Genomic DNA, 19,029 nt, shown 5'->3' with positions numbered 1-19,029 from the left:
GCATGCCTAAAGCCAAACTCGCTTTCCCGGAATTTAATGGTAATAATCCACGTGGTTGGATTAGACGTTGCAATAACTTTTTTAATTTATACAAGGTGCTGGAGGCAGAGAAGATGACTTATATTACAATCAATATTAGGGATCAAATTGACTATTGGTATAATCCTTACATGATTGATAATAGGGGTCAAATATCTTGGGCTCAGTTTTGTTTTGATATCTATCAATGTTATGGCCAGGCCAAGCCTTTAGATGTGGTGATTGAATTCAATATGCTCTAGCAAGTGACAGATGCGGAGACTTATCAAAAACAAATTGAGGAACTAAGAGGGCCTATCATGTTAGCTAGGCCTCATTTCGATGAAGCTTATTTTATTATTTGTTTTATAGGTGGGCTAAAGCCATATTTGGGCCCAATGGTGAAAGTAGCCAATCCCCCAACCCTTTTGAAAGCTTATGCCATGGCTAAGCTTTATGAACAGTCCTTAAGTGCCCAGTCCAAAAATAATATTTCCAAAGTACCCAACAGACCCAATCACTTCAACTATAGCTCTAAACCTTCACTACCTTCCTCTAGTAAAATTACCTCAGCAATAAATCCTAAAGTTCCAGGACCAAAGAACCCCAGTATTGAGACTTTAAGGGAGCGCAATTTGTGCTGCAAATGTCATGATCGCTATTTTCCTAGCCATCAATGCAAAAACAAAGCACTGAATACAATGGAAGGGGAAGAACAACATGAGGAAAGGGTAGAGGAGGATGAAGTCTTCGAAGAAGCAACTGGGGAGGAGGAAGTACGGGGGAGGTGAAATTGGCAATGATGTTAGGAGGAAGCCAATCATCAACCACAATCAGAATCCAAGGGCTGGTCAAGAAGTTCCCTGTGACGATACTCATTGATAGCGGAGCAACCCACAGCTTTGTGGATCCCCATATCGTCAAACAACTACACCTTCTAACGGAACCTATTGGCAGGCCCATGAAGGTTAGAGTGGTAAATGATCAGTTGATTCCTTGCAATTACAAATGCCCAAGGTTCTCTTGGACCATGGGTGATGAAGCTTTCTTGTTTGATTTATCCTTGTTGAAAGCTGGGAGCAGTGACATAATTCTTGGGATGGATTGGATTGATACTGTAACTCCTATTGCATTGCACACACGCCCTCATAGTATATCATTTGTTAGAGGTGATAAATTGGTTACTATATAGGGATTGAGGGCATGGGAGATTTAAAGGAAGGAGATGTCAAATCCATTGAAAAATTAGTGGGCATGGGCCACTGCTGCTTGTCAGCCCAATTAGTAGCAGTAAAAACAGAAGAAGAGCCTCAGAAGAGCCCGACCCAAATTCGCAAGTTGCTTGGACAATTTGTGAATATCTTCCAAGAACCTAAAGATATTCCTCCTTCGAGGATTTATGACCATACCATTAAACTTATACCGGGTTCTAAACCAGTTAACCAAAGGCCATATAGATACTCTTATGAGCAGAAGAACATCATTGAGAAGATGGTGAGGGATATGTTGGAGGCCCAGACTGTGATAACAAGCACATCACCGTTTGCTTCACCTGTAATTTTGGTGAAAAAGAAGGATTCAACTTGGCGATTATGTGTTGACTATCGCATGTTGAACGAGATAACAGTGAAAAACAAATACCCAATTCCGGTGGTGGAGGACTTGCTTGATGAATTACATGGAGCCCGATTCTTTTCCAAAATCAATCTTGGATCCGGGTACCATCAAATACGGATGAAAAAAGGGGACGAGTTCAAAACAACTTTCAAAACTCACCACGGACTGTGGGAGTTTAGAGTAATGCCCTTCGGTCTGACTAACGCCCCGACAACTTTTCAGGCGTTAATGCATAAAATTTTCAGTCCTTACCTCCGGAAGTTTGTCTTGGTATTTTTTAATGATATACTAAGTTACAGTGTGTCACTCGAAAACCATGTTGAGCATTTAAAGGTGGTGTTTGAAGTGTTTCAAAGCAATCAGTTATTTGCCAAACAATCAAAGTGTAGCTTTGCAAAAAATCAAGTTGAATACTTGGGTCACATTATTTCAGGCTCGGGTGTATGTACTGATTTGTCCAAAGTCGAGGCAATGGTGAATTGGCCTTGCCCTGTTAACATAAAGGCTTGAGGGGATTCCTGGGACTCACTGGTTACTACCGGCGCTTCATTAAAAAATTTGCCTTGATAAGTAAACCGTTGACTAAGTTGCTTAAAAAGGGGGCTTTTTTGTGGAATGACAAGGCTACAGTAACATTCGATGAATTGATGAATGCAATGGTGCATGCCCCAGTGTTAGTTTTGCCCCATTTTTCCATTCCATTTATGGTGGAAGTTGATGCTAGTGGTGTGGGAGTATGGGCAGTTCTTATGCAGAATCATAGGGCTATTGCTTTCATCAGCCAAGCCTTGAGTCCTAAACATCTGGGCAGGTCAACTTATGAGAAAGAGCTTATGGCTTTGTTAATAGCAGTTAATAAATGGAGACATTATTTGCATCCCAACCATTTTATAATTAGAACTGACCACTTCAACCTAAAGTTCTTAAAGGATCAATGAGTTACTTCAGCACTACAACACAAGGGGATCTCTAAACTTATGGGCCTAAGTTATGAGATACATTACAAGAAAGGGGTTGATAATGTCGTTGCAGATGCTTTGTCCAGAAGATTTGAGGGTCAGGAAGAATGCAATGCGCTTACTGTTGTCCAGCCCAAATGGATCCAAGAAGTGGTTGAAAGTTATGATGGGGATGCAGAAGCTCAAAACATTATTGAACAATTAAGCATGGATGCTGGGGCTATTCCAAATCCAACACTACAACATGGAGTGATCAGATTCAATGGGCAAGTTTGGATTGGTAAAAATGGGGAACTAAGAAATAAGGTAATGGAACAAATGCACTCAACCACATGGGGTGGACATTCAGGAATCACTGCAACTCAAAAAAGAGCAAGATCCATTTTTTACTGGCCTACATTACTGAAAGATGTCAAAGAGATGGTGCAGGCTTGTGTTATTTGTCAAAGAAACAAGGGAGAACATGTCCGTTATCCGGGGTTGTTGCAGCCATTGCCCATTCCGTCCCGGGCGCAGGAACTCCTAGCAATAGATTTCATCGAAGGATTACCTAGATCACATGGAAATGACACCATTCTAGTTGTCATCGATAGGTTCATGAAATATGCTTATTTGTTCACATTATCCCATCCTTATGATGCACCACGGGTAGCTCGAATTTTTCTGGACAACATATGTAAATTACACGGGGTTCACAGTTCTATCCTTTCAGATAGGGATCCAATTTTTACTAGTTTGTTTCGGAAGTAGCTATTCAAAGGACTACAGGTGGAACTGAGGTTGAGTACATCCTATCATCCTCAAACCGATGGACAGTCCGAAAGGTTGAACCAATATGTTGAGACATACCTTAGGTGTATGACCGGGCATAAACCACGAGCTTGGAGCAGGTGGATCCCTATGGCAGAATTGTGGTACAACACAAATTATCAGTCCACCATCGGAATGACTCCTTTTAAGGCACTTTACGGCTACGATCCACCTCTACCTTCATTTTAGCTTGTGTCAGAAACAAATCTTGAGTCAATTGATCAACTCTTAAGGAAAGGCAGTTAATTAACAAGATTTTGAAGGATAACCTGACAATTGCTCAAAATCGTATGAAGCAATATGCTGACTGAAGGAGGAGTAAAGGAACATTTGAAGTAGGGGACAAACTTTTCTTGAAGCTACAACCTTACCGACGATGTCAATAGCAATTCAGAGAAACTTGAAGTTAGCAGCCAAATTTATGGGCCATTCGAGATAATTCGCAGAATAGGACAAGTGGCTTATGAGCTTCAGCTACCACCAGGTTCAAAAATATACTTAATTTTTCATATTTCACACTTGAAGAAAGTGGTGGGTGGTCAAGTAGCAGTGTCGAAGGAGCCACCGCATTGCACTGATGAAGGGCAAATCTTAACAGAGTCGTTTGCAATTTTGGAACGACGCTTGGTAAAGAAGGGGAACAAGGCTGTTGTTCAAGTTCTAGTTCAATGGGCAAATTTGTCTTAGGAAGAGGCAACCTGGGAAGATTACTCCTTTCTGAAGTCCCAATTTCCTGATTTTGATCCCTAAAGTAGCAGCTTCGCTGGAAGAGGGATGGAATGTCACGATTTGGTCGTGACTTGGATGAGTAATTAGGAAAAGCAATGCTAATTAGAAAAATAGGTGTTTGTGTCGTTTATGTTACTTAGTAGGGGCTATTTAAAAGTCCTTTTAAGTTTAGTCATTTTTCCCTCCTTAATCCTATGAACAGCTAATTAAGGATATGTGTCCAGGTAGTACAGTTTGTTAGCATTTGCTGACCATTTGACAGCTGTTTCCTAGTATTTTCTATATGTACCTAGTCAGTCTTGAAAGAAAGATATGCAAAATTGAAATCCAAATTTTATCTTTTCCTTCTTAGCATTTTTATCCTTTCTTTCCTTCTCTCGATATTTTTCAGAGCTGCCTTTAATCCAGCCAGTAGCAAAACGCTACAATCGATCGGTTCGGTTGTGAATGTTATTGATTCAGTATATCGATCATCGGTTTATAAATATGCTAAACCGATAACCGAACTGATAAGATATCGGTTATAGGGTATCGGTTAGTCGGTTATTGATCCTTATCGATTCGGTTATCAATTTACCCGATAAGAATAAAAAATATCCAAAACTTTCATGTTTTTATTATAGAATCGTGATCATACTGTTAAAAGAAAGGAACTGTATTTTTGTTCTTAAGAAAAGATGGACTAAATTTTAACTTTAGAAAAGAAAACTTTCTTTGCATTTGAAAATCTAAATGAATGATCTCAGTTGTCAAAGTATAAGTTAGTAGAAGTAAGGAATAAGACATTCAACAATCTAATCGTACTAACTATCTCACTGCGGGTGGCGTAATTCACAGGAAAATAATAAAATTCTAATCTTGTAAAAATTAAAGAATCCGTACAACAAAAAAACAAATAGAAAACTAAATATCTGATCAATTAATTCTTTAAAGTTTAAAACTAAATATCTTAACAGCTTAACTGACTAATTAAGATGAAAAATTCAGAAAAGTTTAGAACTTATTCTAAGGATTAAGGTCTGAAGATGAAGAGTAACTGCCGAGAGAATTGAGAGAATGAAGCCATAAGGTGGCTTTATATACTTAGTGGTTAAAATTATAATTTTTTTTTAAGTTTATTGGGCTATCGGTTAAACCGTTAATAAAATTAGGCAAACCGAGACCTAAACCGATAAACCAATAGTCAAATAGCATTAAACTGTTATTGAACTATTTATCCAATAACCCGGTATCAATAACCCAATAATATTTGATCAGTTCGAGCTATCGGTTATACTCAATATATGCCCGGCCCTACATACCGCTGTCGGCTGGTCCTTTATTGTCTAAGGAAAACAGAATATATTTTTGGAATTTTCTAAAGACCAGTTTTGCATTTGTTTTTTACTAATAATAATGGCAGAAATAATTGGAAAATTTAATCAGACATCACTCAACCAAAACGACCCCGTTATATTCTTTCAATCAATGGAAATAAACTTCACGGCCACAGCTTCCCCTCCCCCCCCCCCCCCATTTTTGTGTGATATATTAAGTGCCCGTTTGGACTTAAAATTTGATGAAAGATTTTTTTTTTTTTTTAAATTCACTTTTTTTTTAAATCGGTGTTTGTTCATAAAATTTTCAATTTTCAGGTGATGATGCATTTTGGAAATTTTTCAAAATTTTAAAAACTGCAAAAAGACTATTTTTCAAAATCTTCACTCAAATCACTTACAAAATTTCAAAAACAACCCAAAGTAAAATTTATGTCCAAACACAACTCTAAATTTCAAATATCATTTTCACTTGCATCATTTTCAAATTTTACAATTCTTATATCCTAACGCCTACTAAAATTTCGACAAATAAATACACAAGAAATGACGACATAAATATTTATCCTCCCAAATTCTTCATAAAATGGCGTATCTATCATATCAAAGAAAGATAATGTAACACGAAGGAAACTTTATCTAGAATAAATTCAGCGGGTCTGGTCGAATTCACTAAGTCTTACTCGGATCTTGTATGTAGGTGACGAAAAAAAATACAACAACAACTCAGTGAGTTTTCACAAGTGGGGACTAGAGAGGATAGCGCAGACCTTACCCCTACCCTGGAGAGTAGGGAGGTTGTTTCCGAAAGACCCTCGACTGAACAATCCGAAAAAGAGACAATATATTAGTACCATTAATAGAACCATAGGAATTATAACAACATCATAAGAACCAGAAAATAGATGAAAAATAAGAAGAAAAAAAACTAGTGAATAAGGCTCGGTACTACGAAAACGGAAGAATAGCACAACAATAATCGCTAGCAGCCTAGGACAAAACCTTATCAGACTAGCCTCCATCCGGAACAAAGTAGAAAAGCGCTCAACTACCCCCTAACTTAAATTTGACGGAAAAAACAATTCACTAATTTTAAATTCTAAATCCGTACACAGATAAATTGATCAAATCATATCGGTAAGCCTTGCTAGAAAAGACTTAGCATTTCACTTACGGAGTTCTTTTATGTTGTCTCGCTTTGGTCACAGTGGAATAATCCAAAGCTGTCTCTGTGGAATTCCACAAAGAAAAACGAATTAGGAAGGTAGGCATTGTCTTGCCTAATCTTTGTTCTTTTCTAGTATTTGATTTTGTAAAATGCACAGTGTGGATAAATAGTGGCAAAGAAAAGGATACCACATTTTGGGCATTTTTGAAAGTATCCCTATAGACAATTCCATCAATCACCAGAGCTTATTGTTCTTGTGGAACATATCCCCTGCAATTTGTCTTTAACTGACTAATCCAATTATGCAAGTGCACTTCTGAGATGGAGACGTCCTTTTTGTTAAGGTAAGGTCTCGCAACTTCTTTGCCTATGTGTGGCGTACATTCCAAACATTTATTTTTTATATAATGTATATAGAAAGATTGGGAGATTTCATTTTTGTATAAGCACTAACTCAAATTTTGCATAAACATGTATGTTATTGTATTATGAGCTTCTTCGCTTGACTAGCACAATACTTAATTAATTATTTATGCAAATACACACGCGTATAATATCAAGTAAATAATTAGATAATGGAAACCATAGTAGGATGAATGTGAATTTTCTATCTTAATAGGAAGAATAAAAGTCTCGGGGTCAGGTTACTGGAATGGAGAAACCTCTAGTAAGGAATACTCTTCCCTTTAATGAATCATACATGGAGCGAATTTGAATTATGTGGGGCACTAAGGTAAGACATATAGAATGAACAGAGTGATTTGGAATGGTATTAGTCAAAATCTGACCGTCACGACCAAGTTGATTGACGCCCCGCCTAAGTAACTGGGCAGTGAAAGTTGATATAGCCCACTCCATTTCTCCTCCCTGACATCCGACGAGTCGGTAAGAACGACGCATAAATTCACGACTAAGACACATTGGCGGCATGAGGATGTTGATCCAAGCAAAAGGCAAGGATGCCATGACTATATATAGCTAGGGAAAGCTTTCAACAGAGGGGGCATGCTCCTCCTATCTCTCTCTAAAACAGAAAAGCTCTCTTCTTATATCCTTGATAGAGAAGAAGTGGTCTCGAGGAAAATATGTAAATCTGCCTCCTCATCGATCGATGGGAGATACAACAAATAATCTTAATAAGATCATTTATATTTCTTTCATCCTATATGCAATCCTAACTGCTAGCTCTTTGATCTATAATTAATTATGTCTCAACTAAGATTTACCCCTTCATCTTTGATTGATTTGTTCAAAAAGGTTTCAATATCTTTTGAGTCAAACAATTTGGCGCTGTATGTTGGGATTTCTTAGTGAAATTTCCTAGTTTCTCCCAGATCAAAGCCAAGAAACACAATCACCCAACAAAAGAAGCGCGAAGGGAAAATCTAACCCACGCGAGGCGCGGGAGCAGCGCAGCAGGGGAAGGAGAGCCAAGTAGAATTACCGAGCTTGCCAACCATCGATATGCCAAACAAGGCAAACGGTGTTACCAACCTGTTCTCCCCCACCGGATCACCGGACAGGAGCAAGGAAAATATCATCTTCACCTCCTACTTTATGTCCAAGCAAGCATATAAACCCGCGTGGGTGAGCGCATAAAGAAACATCTCGATTGAAGAATAAAAATTACTCCAGCACAGCCGGAATACCACCTGCCGGCGATGTCTCCGAGCTGGACGGCAGGAGTCAGATAAGAAAACTATAAAGCATACACAGCACAAACCTAAGCGAAACATCAACGTCTCGTATTCACCGACGATGCACCTTCTGATGCAAGCAATATCCAACGAACTAGGACTTCCACGGAAGATGTCTGATTCTCCAAAAACCGGGACTAACGACGGGCTGCTATTTCGATAAGTTCGAAATAACATCCTTTAAGGCCAAGGGCCTTCGCCAAAAAAATGAAGAGTTCGACCCCGATCGAACGACAACGGGCTGCTATTTTGATAAGTTTGAAATAACACCCTTTAAGTCCAAGGGCCTTCGACAAAAAAGAGGAAGAGTTCGACATCAATCAAACAACGACGGGCTGTTATTTCGATAAATTCGAAAGAACACCCTTTAAGGCCAAGGGCCTTCGCCAAAAAAAGAGGAAGAGTTCGACCTCGATCGAACGACGACGGGCTGCTATTTCGATAAGTTCAAAATAACACCCTTTAAGGCCAAGGGCCTTCGCCAAAAAAGAGTAGGAGTTTGACCTCGATCGAACGACGACTGGCTGCTATTTCGATAAGTTCGAAATAACACCCTTTAAGGCCAAGGGCCTTTACCAAAAAAAGAGGAGGAGTTCAACCTCGATCGAACGACGACGGGCTGCTATTTCGATAAGTTCGAAATAACACCCTTTAAGGGCAAGGGTCTTTGCCAAAAAAGAGGAAGTGTTCGACCTCCATCCAACAATGACAGGCTGCTATTTCGATAAGATCAAAATAATACCCTTTAAGGCCAAGGGCCTTCGCCAAAAAAGAGGAGGAGTTCGACCTCGATCGAACAACGATGGGCTGCTATTTCGATAAGTTCGAAATAACACCCTTTAAGGCCAAGAGCCCTCGCCAAAAAAAGAGAGGAGAAGTTCGACCTCGATTGAACGACGATGGGCTGCTATTTCGATAAGTTCGAAATAACATCCTTTAAGGCCAAGGGCCTTCGCCAAAAAAAGAGAGGAGGAGTTCGACCTCGATCGAACGACGACGGGTTGCTATTTCGATAAATTCGAAATAACACCCTTTAAGGCCAAGGGCCTTCGCCAAAAAAGAGGAAGAGTTCGAACTCGATCGAACGACGACGGGCTGCTATTTCGATAAGTTCGAAATAATACCCTTTAAGGCCAAGGGCCTTCGCCAAAAGAGAGGAAGAGTTCGACCTCGATCGAACGACAACGGGCTGCTATTTTGATAAGTTTGAAATAACAACCTTTAAGGCCAAGGGCCTTCACCAAAAAAGAGGAGGAGTTCGACCTCAATCGAACGACGACGGGCTACTATTTCGGTAAGTTCAAAATAACACCCTTTAAGGCCAAGGGCCCTCGCAAAAAAAAAGAAGAGGAGAAGTTCAACCTCAATCGAACGACGACGGACTGCTATTTCGATAAGTTCGAAATAATACCCTTTATGGCCAAGGGCCTTCGCCAAAAAGAGGAGGAGTTCGACCTCGATCGAACAATGACGGGATGCTATTTCGATAAGTTCGAAATAACACCCTTTAAGGCCAAGGACCTTCGCCAAAAAAAGAGAGGAGGAGTTCGACCTCGATCGAACGACGGCGGGCTGCTATTTCAATAAGATCGAAATAACACCCTTTAAGACCAAGGACCTTCGCCAAAAAAAAGTAGGAGAAGTTCGACATCGAACGAACGATGACGGGCTGCTATTTTGATAAGTTCGAAATAACACCCTTTAAGGCAAGGGCCTTCGCCGAAGAAGTAGAAGAGCTCGACCTCGATCGAACGACGACGGGTTACTATTTTGATAAGTTCGAAATAACACCTTTTAAAGCCAAGGGCCCTCCGCCAAAAGGAGAAGATTTCGACCTCGATCGAAATACTCCTAAGGCCGAAAATCATCAGAAGGAAAGAAAAACCGGGACTCACTATACAGGCGTCTATCTTGCACCAAAGCCATGAATAGTTGAAATAAAAGGTGAAGTACAAGTCAAATAACGAAGAAAAGACTCTCCTTTATACGAAGTCATTATGCAGGCTATCGCTGCTTACATATGGCCCAACCCAACCATAAAAAAAATGAACGACATCTGTCGGAACCTCATCCTCAGAAGCGGCCCTCGCAGGAGTAACCAAGGCCGCAGACTCAACTGAAGCAGCCCTCGATGAAGGTCGTGTAATGGGTACCGCGATGGGGTGAGTAGATGCGGCAGGCTGACGAAAGGCTAACGGAGGGGCCCTTGCTCTCCGTACTCTCCCTGACAACGACAAACGACACGTAAGAAGCTAAGCAAAAAAAGAGAGAATAGTAGATAAAGACATCATCTCACATGTAAGGGGCTTGCATCCGAACGTCTCATGAAAGGTCGACCATGTGCGAATCCCCACTGTATGGGGAAGTATGGCATCCACCCATTCACGGATACCTTCAACAGGCGGAGGGGGCAATCTCTCAGCTGCAAAGACGTGATAAAGTTTAGTACCCATAGAAAACGGCCGAGCATTTCACTGACTAAAAATACAAACTTACGCGCAAAGTTCCACTTTTCAGGGAATCCTGTTGGGTCCGCCACAATATGCTCAGTCCGCACATAAAAGTAATTCTCGTAGAAACGACGGTTAGTCCTGTTGTCCATCTTCACCACTAGACTCTTCGACCCCCGAGGACACATGTGAATCATCGAACCGCGAATAAGTTGAGGTGCAAAGATGCTGAGCATATGGTCCAAAGTGACCTCGCGACCGGCGAGTTCCACATACTTGAGCAGCATAAGGAATACCTTGTACAAATATGGCGAAAGCTGGGTGGGGCACACTTCATAGAAGCAGCAAAAATCCACCACCAATAGAGGAAGAGGAAGTGTGTACCCTACAATGAAGGGGTAGGCGTAGAACACACAGTACCCGGGGCGGTCGAAATGAACTATGTCCTTTTCCACTACCGGCTGCATATCAACATAACCGGGGATTCCCACCTTTCTTTCAACTCTGCAATATCCCTCTCCGTCATAACAGAGTAAACAGGTTCCGGTTCGACCTCGGTGGGAGCATTGAAGTCAGTCGGCTCTCTCCCAGGGCGGGGCAAGATCTCAATCACTAATGGGACCTCCTCGTCCTCCACCGCATCTGCCCCTCCGGTGACCTGGGCAGCACTTTCCGGTACCGGATGAGCAGTAGGGAGACTGTCACGAGAAGAATCACTAGTCATTCTTGTCAGAAAATACACCAAAGAAATAATAGAAAGAAGAGACGAAAGTTTTCAGTGAACAAGGGGGCACGCAGAAATTCGAAATATCGGGAAGAAAGTATATCAGCAAGATTCTCCCAAGTGAAAGACAAAGAAGTGTGTCAATCGAATGACAAGCTTCCTCTATTTATAAGATACATAAATTCCCCGAACACGAAACCCAAGAGTCGCCAATCGAATCTGATAGAGCACGAAACGTTTCAGTCTCCCAGGAACGTCTGTCATAATGGAAATAACCACGAAACAACGCTTCAATACCGAACAACGTTTTGGTTCCGAAACTGCCACAACGGTCCATGGGGATCGACAGAACGCCGCCACTCCGCTAAAAACCCACAAAATGTGACTAAGGACGGAGAGTCGTAAGTCAGATTCCTCTCGAATTCGTGACAATCATGATCTGTCTACCAAGCCCGACATAAGACGACCTCGACAGACGGAGGGACTTACTGTATTGGTCAAAATCTGATCGTTATGACCAAGTTGACCGACGCCCCGCTTAAGTAACCGGGCAGTGAAAATTGATATAGCCCACTCCATTTCTCCTCCCTGATATCCAACGAGTCGGCGCCTAAATTCATGACTAAGACACATTGGCGGCAAGAGGATGTTGAGCCAAGCAAAGGGCAAGGATGTCATGACTATATATAGCCAGGGAAAGCTTTCAAAAGAGGGGGCCTGCTCCTCCTATCTCTCTCTAAAGCAGAAAAGCTCTCTTCTTATATAAGTGGTCTCGAGGAAAATATGTAAATCTGCATCCTCATCGATCGATGGGAGATACAACAAATGATCTTAATAAGATCATTTATATTTCTTTCATCTTATATGCAATCCTAACTGCTAGCTCTTTGATCTGGAATTAATTATGTTTCAACTAAGATTTACCCCTTCATCTTTGATTGATTTGTTCAAAAAGGTTTCAATATCTATTGAGTCAAACAGGAACTACTCCCTCCGGTCATTTTAATAGATTTTTTGGTTGTTTTTACACATATTGAGGAATCCATCTTTTAACATTAGTTAACAATAAAATATACAATATTAACCTTAGTTTGTTCATTGAAAATATAACAACTCCTAGGCTTTTTACTCCAAGGATAAATTTGGAAAAAAAATTAATTCCTTCTTGATATCTAAAAACATCAAATATTGTGGATCATAAAAAGGCCAAAAAATCAATTAAAGTGGACGGAAGGAAACAAATAACTTGGGAGACATTTTTGTTCTGGAAGTAAATAAAACTGAGCTATATCGAATGTTTTAATTTTAAATCAAATGATCATACTAATTTAACCTAAGGAACCGTATATTTAATTTGGTGTTGGTAAATTAATATCTTACCCACATGTGAATGCTGAGAATTTTAAAGGGTAGTCCGCACCTATCAGAGGTGCAAAAGCTAAATATGTGACATAAAGGGATCGATTTTCTTTTCCCATACCTAATGAAACAGCTAGCATGTCCCTATACACAAACTTCTCGTTCTCTAACCAAATTTATCAGGAGTTGTTTTCTTTGGATGACAAGCACTAAGACAAAGACATTAAATGTGGGGTCTCCATAGCTGAAACAAGTGGAAAAAAGATATGCTTTCCTTCAGACTTGTAGGACTCGTAAGGGCTCCAGGGCAGAGTTAGAATTTCATGTTTATGATTTTTATAATATTAATTGAGTTTACAATTAAATATTTATGTATTAGGATAAATGTTACTGCGTTCACGTGAAAACGCAACCAACCCGTTAGATCCAACCATGCTTCAGCTTTATCTACACTATCCGTATGAAAATAAAACTATACTTTCCAATTGAGTAAGGTGAAACTTGGCAAAAGTTTATGATATTATATTAATTTATCTACACGTTTAGTCAAACGTGTAAGTTAGAGCGATGGAAACTTATCTCTACTTTGTATGAGCTAGCGTTGAGTAACTTGCTCTGTAATCTCTTTTCTGGACAAGGTTTTAAGTTAATTAGACATGCATGGAAATCATAGCTAAGATTCTGAATCCTGTCCTTAATGACACTCAAATTACTTACATCTTTTGCACTATGATATTGAAACTTCAGCAATTAAGTAGCTCAAATGCATAATTACTAAGTTTCTTTTTTCCATAAACCAAATTAATAAGTTTAATATAACATAGAGTATCTTTACAAAGAATAAGATACTAAGGATCGAATACAGAAAAAATCAATTTGTTAACGCGACTAGATCTGCTAAATTAGTATCCTGCATTAAACATAATGAATGATAAAGTAGGCTAAGATTCACCAGCAGTCAAGTCTATGAGTGTACGAGTTGACACAAATCACAACCTCTCTTGACCTGTCATCTTTCAATACCTTTTTTCCTTATTGCCAGGTAAACTCTATTTTTTAATTTAAAAAATCGTTTATTATAATCCGTTATTTCTTCTACCTGCTCCTTTAGAAAGTAGCCGACCTGACTTGTTTCCAGGTTTAATTTAATGTTTTTCTTACAAATTCGATTTCGGATATTGTTAGTAATTTCAGAAACCATATAAAAAAAGTTTACCGATTACTTTAACTTTTAAGTGCAATTTGATTTAAGTATGAGATATTAGCAGAAAACTACAAAATACAACTAGGTCAAATATACTATCTGACCGATATTGAAGTAATAACTTGCTTCAACTTATGTCTTACTAGAATTAAATTCAATAAACAAACATTATAAAATATATATCATCTTAATTTAACCTATTGTAATAAGTTGCATTCCTCACAAAATTTCATGGATAATTAGAGAATAACTTTAAGGCTAATTCAACCCCAGAAAGTGGAGATACATTTTTAAATACCCAACTGAAAGTGGGACTCAACACAGTTAGATTTCAAGTTTTTCTTCAAACTAGTTGCATAGTGAACGGTCTATGCACAAAAGGAAAGATGCTACGGTCTCTCTCACAGGAACTGTACTCTTAGCTACACTGATTCTGATGGAGAGAAACAAAGAAGGAAAGGAGAGCAGTGATGACTACTGGTGAATGAATCAATGAATGAGTTTGTTTGTGTCTGATGGTTTGAGAGTGACCTTTCTGTCACCAACCATTATAACTTTGGCACTGAAAAACATGGTATTCTTCCTTTTACATTTATATTTCTGCAGCCTAGCAGAGGGTAAAAGGACTATTCTCTCTCTCCCCTTCTGCTTACAAATTTTATGCCATTATTTTACACTTGTTACACAATATATAATTCTTTTTTATAAACAAATATAAAAAAACTTTTGATAATTTTAAACATATCATAGTATTTCAACGGATAAGAGCATATCATTAACATTAAAATAGAAAGTTCAAAATTAAAGAATTTATGAATATGTAAAGGTGTCATTTTGTTCAAAACAAAGTAAAAAGAGAGGAAAACGTATAGGGGTCGTTTGGTGGGCGGGATTAGTGATATTAATTCTGAGATTAAATGCAGAATTATATTATCGCGTTTGATAAAATTTTTGAATCCAGAATAAGCAATCCCGAAATTAATTTATGCAATTATTATTATGGCAGTAACGTTATTTATTGCCTAGACAGGCCGGTAATTTACCATTCTCTGACCACCTTAACCAACAAAGATCTTCAAATAGTCCAAACACAAAATCTAACACTACTAAAATCTGAGAGTACACCAGATAATATATTAAATTCCACTACAAAAAAAGCTTATTTTGTGGGGGTTTATTTGTGGGAGTTATAAGAACCCCCACTATAAGATCATTTTGTGGCGTTTATTTTATCCCCCACAATATAATTCTTTTTGTGGAGATTTTATTGTAGAGGTTTTTATAACCTCCACAAATTGCGTCAGATTCCAAAATACTAGAATTCGATACAATTTGTGGTGTTTAATACCCCCCCCCCCCAACACGCACACACAATTTAGGATGCCAAACAAAAGTTTGAATTATAGAAAAACATATTAGAGAGCAAATATTTTAGGATTAATAGAATAAGAGTGAATATACGCACTACAAGTTTAATCAGTATGTGAAGAGAGAAGTTGAGGTGAGACTAGACGTGATTGTGGTGCTAAAATGCTAACAATTTAATATTTATATATGGGTATTGTGAACCATCCCGACTTAGTAAGGAATTATGAGCCAGAAGTGTGGAACGAGGCTGATCCACTTGGGACTATTGGGCTTGGAGCTAAAGGCCCAATGATGAAACAACCGAATAGAATGCTAGGCCATTATATTTGGGATCCCAGGGGGAGATACAGGGATGTATACTGTTGAGTGAAATGTCTGCTCTTCATCTTCCTTCTGAGTGTTTGTATCCTCTCATACCCATTCATAGTATGAGTTTCTCATCCCTTCTTCTCTATTCCTTGTATTTTAGTTTAGTATCTCTAATTCCTCGAATAGTTTGAGTTGAGCTGTAATTTCCTGTCACTTTTGAAGTAATAGAAGTGTTGAAAAATCAGTTTGTTATATTAGTGCTTTCATCCAGAGGTCTTCAATGGAGGACCAAATATTTTGAACTATCGATGATTCAATTAAGGTGGTGAAGGATTCGTGGTCGAAAGATATCGCTGAACGTTACTTTGAATTCTATGGTATATAAAAAAATAACAAATTATTATGCGCGTTTATTTACCTAGATGAGAAGGCGTTGGAGTGGTTTCGATGGCTTCTCCGGAACAAACAATTGACGGATTAGGAACACTTTGCTGCAAAGGTGCGAATTCATTTTTGTAAACAACATCTCGAACCGCCGGAAGGTCACATGGCTACAAGCAAGGAATATTCTACCGAAATCGAAGCCCAAGTGTTCGACAATATATCATATGGCTGTTGTTGTTCCAAGGTGTTTGCTATTGAGCGATCAAATGTTGAAGTCTTTACTGATACAACGAAATCTGCTTTAAACAATGCAAAATCAAAGGAGGTATAGGTATTTGATGAAGGCTCTCACATAAATGGCAACACGCACCAGTCTCACTCTGAGACCTTGCAAACTGAGTATACTACTGAGATTCTAGTCAATCAGATTGGTACTCCTTCAATCTCTGCTCCCATTAATTCCTTAGTAGGTTTAACTGGTTTCAATGGTAACGTGACAAAAGTACTGGAATCTAAAAACAAAGAGGAGGAAAATGCAAGAGATAATGCAGCTCCGGTGTTAAAAATATCTCCTCTAAGAGATATAACTGGTTATCAGATTTTTTTTGCTAGACAAGGATATGTCATGTCGAATGCTATTGGGAGATTTCATGGGATAAAATTTTCATTTGCTAGTGCTAATCAAAATATATTGTTTCGTCACCATGATTTTGGCTTACACAAATGCAGTTGGATTGACACAGGGAAAATAATCGAGGTGGTAGTTCTTGTTTATAATTGTTTATAAACAGTAGGCACATATATGTTCTCTTGGAAATTGCCTTTGATGGCAGACACTATGCTAGCTATTTTATTGTTTGTGCCTTAGACCTGCCTCCTGTACTCACTTAGGGTTGTGGTAATGACATGAAAAATTTGGTTTCCCCAAGTAATTTAGTTGAAAAGGGTGTAATTTTATGTATGGGACCCAGCACTAAGTCTGCAGCCCTTGAAGTTAAACAATTTGAGTTCCAGCATTGTGTCCTTAATTGTAGTTTCGGCTGGTGCAACACATGTCTCTTCCATGGAGGCATCTAAGATGCTTGAATATGCTAGAAATCATATTGTTGCTTGTGCTTATTTTAGTTTATCATGTAGTTGCGTGGACATTTGGTTCGATACAGGACATGATTATCCGACTAATTCCAATGCGCTTTTATGTAGTGAATTTGAAGAATTAAAATAGTATGATGGATTTCTATCACTTATCACCCATGCAGAGTTAGATTGTGAATGTGTCGAGGTTTTAACATCTTTTTCTTACATATTCGGACAACCATCTGTAGCCTTGGTACTTAATGATGCTGAGTATGAAAACATTAATGCTGAATTTGGCGCCAGTGACTTTCCTTTTGATCTTGGCACTAGTTTTCTTGCTACATGCCTTGGGATTACACGGAATTCTGATTTCTATGAGGCATTGGGTTTGACGTCAACCACGTAGGACGCTTGCATTGAACACTTGTATCTTCTATTGAGACATATTGAGGCCAGCAAGATTGCTCTTGCACTTACTTCTGCTGATGTGAATTCCTCAATTCGAAGAGGAGCTATAAGACGCTCGAGTCTTGCTTATGTTGGTGCTCAAAATGAGCAGATCTCTAGTAATTCCACTCATATATTTAGAGATGATATTACTCTTGTTATGGTTGTATCTATTGCTCGATTTTTGGAACTGCTATACTTTTACTCATGCAGTAGTGAGTTTGTCCAGGATAACGCATTTTCCTTGATACATTAGAGTGGGTCAAAATAGGAGGATCCACTTAATCTTATCTTTCCTTTTGGTCGTTTTCATGCATTTCTATTTTCTAAATATCTAAAATATATAATGGAGACACTTGTTGGAGTTATTGTGAAAGTGGGTTTCATGTCTTATGGTCACCAACTTGATTATTATGATATGATGACTAATCATTCGACTCGATTTATGAATGTGGTTCTAAGTGGAGCTCTTCTAAAGTTCAGTGGTACATCTGTTGTTTGGGTTAGCCAAGCTATTCACCTGGAAGTGTTTGAATTTCCCACGAGAATCGCAAAGAGAGGGAGGAGACAATTCCCTTTTGCTAAAAGCTTGTGCTGCGGCGGAAGAGATACTTTTTGGTTTGCTTAAACATAAGGTTGATGAGATCATAACTTTGCTTGAACAGGTGAGTTGGTGTGATTGCTGGCATAAAATGCTCATTTTCCTTGAAACTATGGTTGTTTCTACACAACAGATCTTGTCTGTTCAAGTTCTCAAAGGAGTTCTGCAGATACTTTCTTTCACTTTTCTGAAAAAATAAGGCTTGGAAAAGGAATATGCAATCTAGAACATCTGTTATAATTTTGGGAGCAAGATATTAGAAGAGTACTTTCTTTGATACGTGAACTCATCTGTATATCCAACTCAAAGGGCGACATCATGGACATTCTGAGCATCTCTTCATGCACTAGTGTCGTTATGAACTATGGGGCTAGCGGTTTGTTTCTGGGACGCAAGTGGACCTCGAGCACTACGATATCAGTATTGCTCTACTCGAACCTTGAGGACAAGGTTCTTTTTGAGGATGAAAGTATTGTTGTGAACCAGCCCGACTTAGTAAGGAATTATGGGCCAGAAGTGTGGAACGAGGCTGATCCAGTTGGGACTATTGGGCCTGGAGCTAAAAGTCCAATGATTAAACAACTGAATAGAATGCTAGGACATTATATTTGGGATCCCGGGGGGAGATACATGGATGCGTGTTGTTGAGTGAAGTGTCTGCTCCTCATCTTCCTTCTGAGTGTCTGTATCCTCTCATCCCCATTCATAGTCCGAGCTTCCCATCCCTTCTTCTCTATTCCTTGTATTTTAGTTTAGTATATCTAATTCCTCGAATAGTTTGAGTTGAGTTGT

Source organism: Nicotiana sylvestris, chromosome 6 (genome assembly GCF_000393655.2).
Source record: "Nicotiana sylvestris chromosome 6, ASM39365v2, whole genome shotgun sequence".
NCBI lineage: Eukaryota > Viridiplantae > Streptophyta > Magnoliopsida > Solanales > Solanaceae > Nicotiana > Nicotiana sylvestris.
This window is presented reverse-complemented; position numbering follows the sequence as displayed.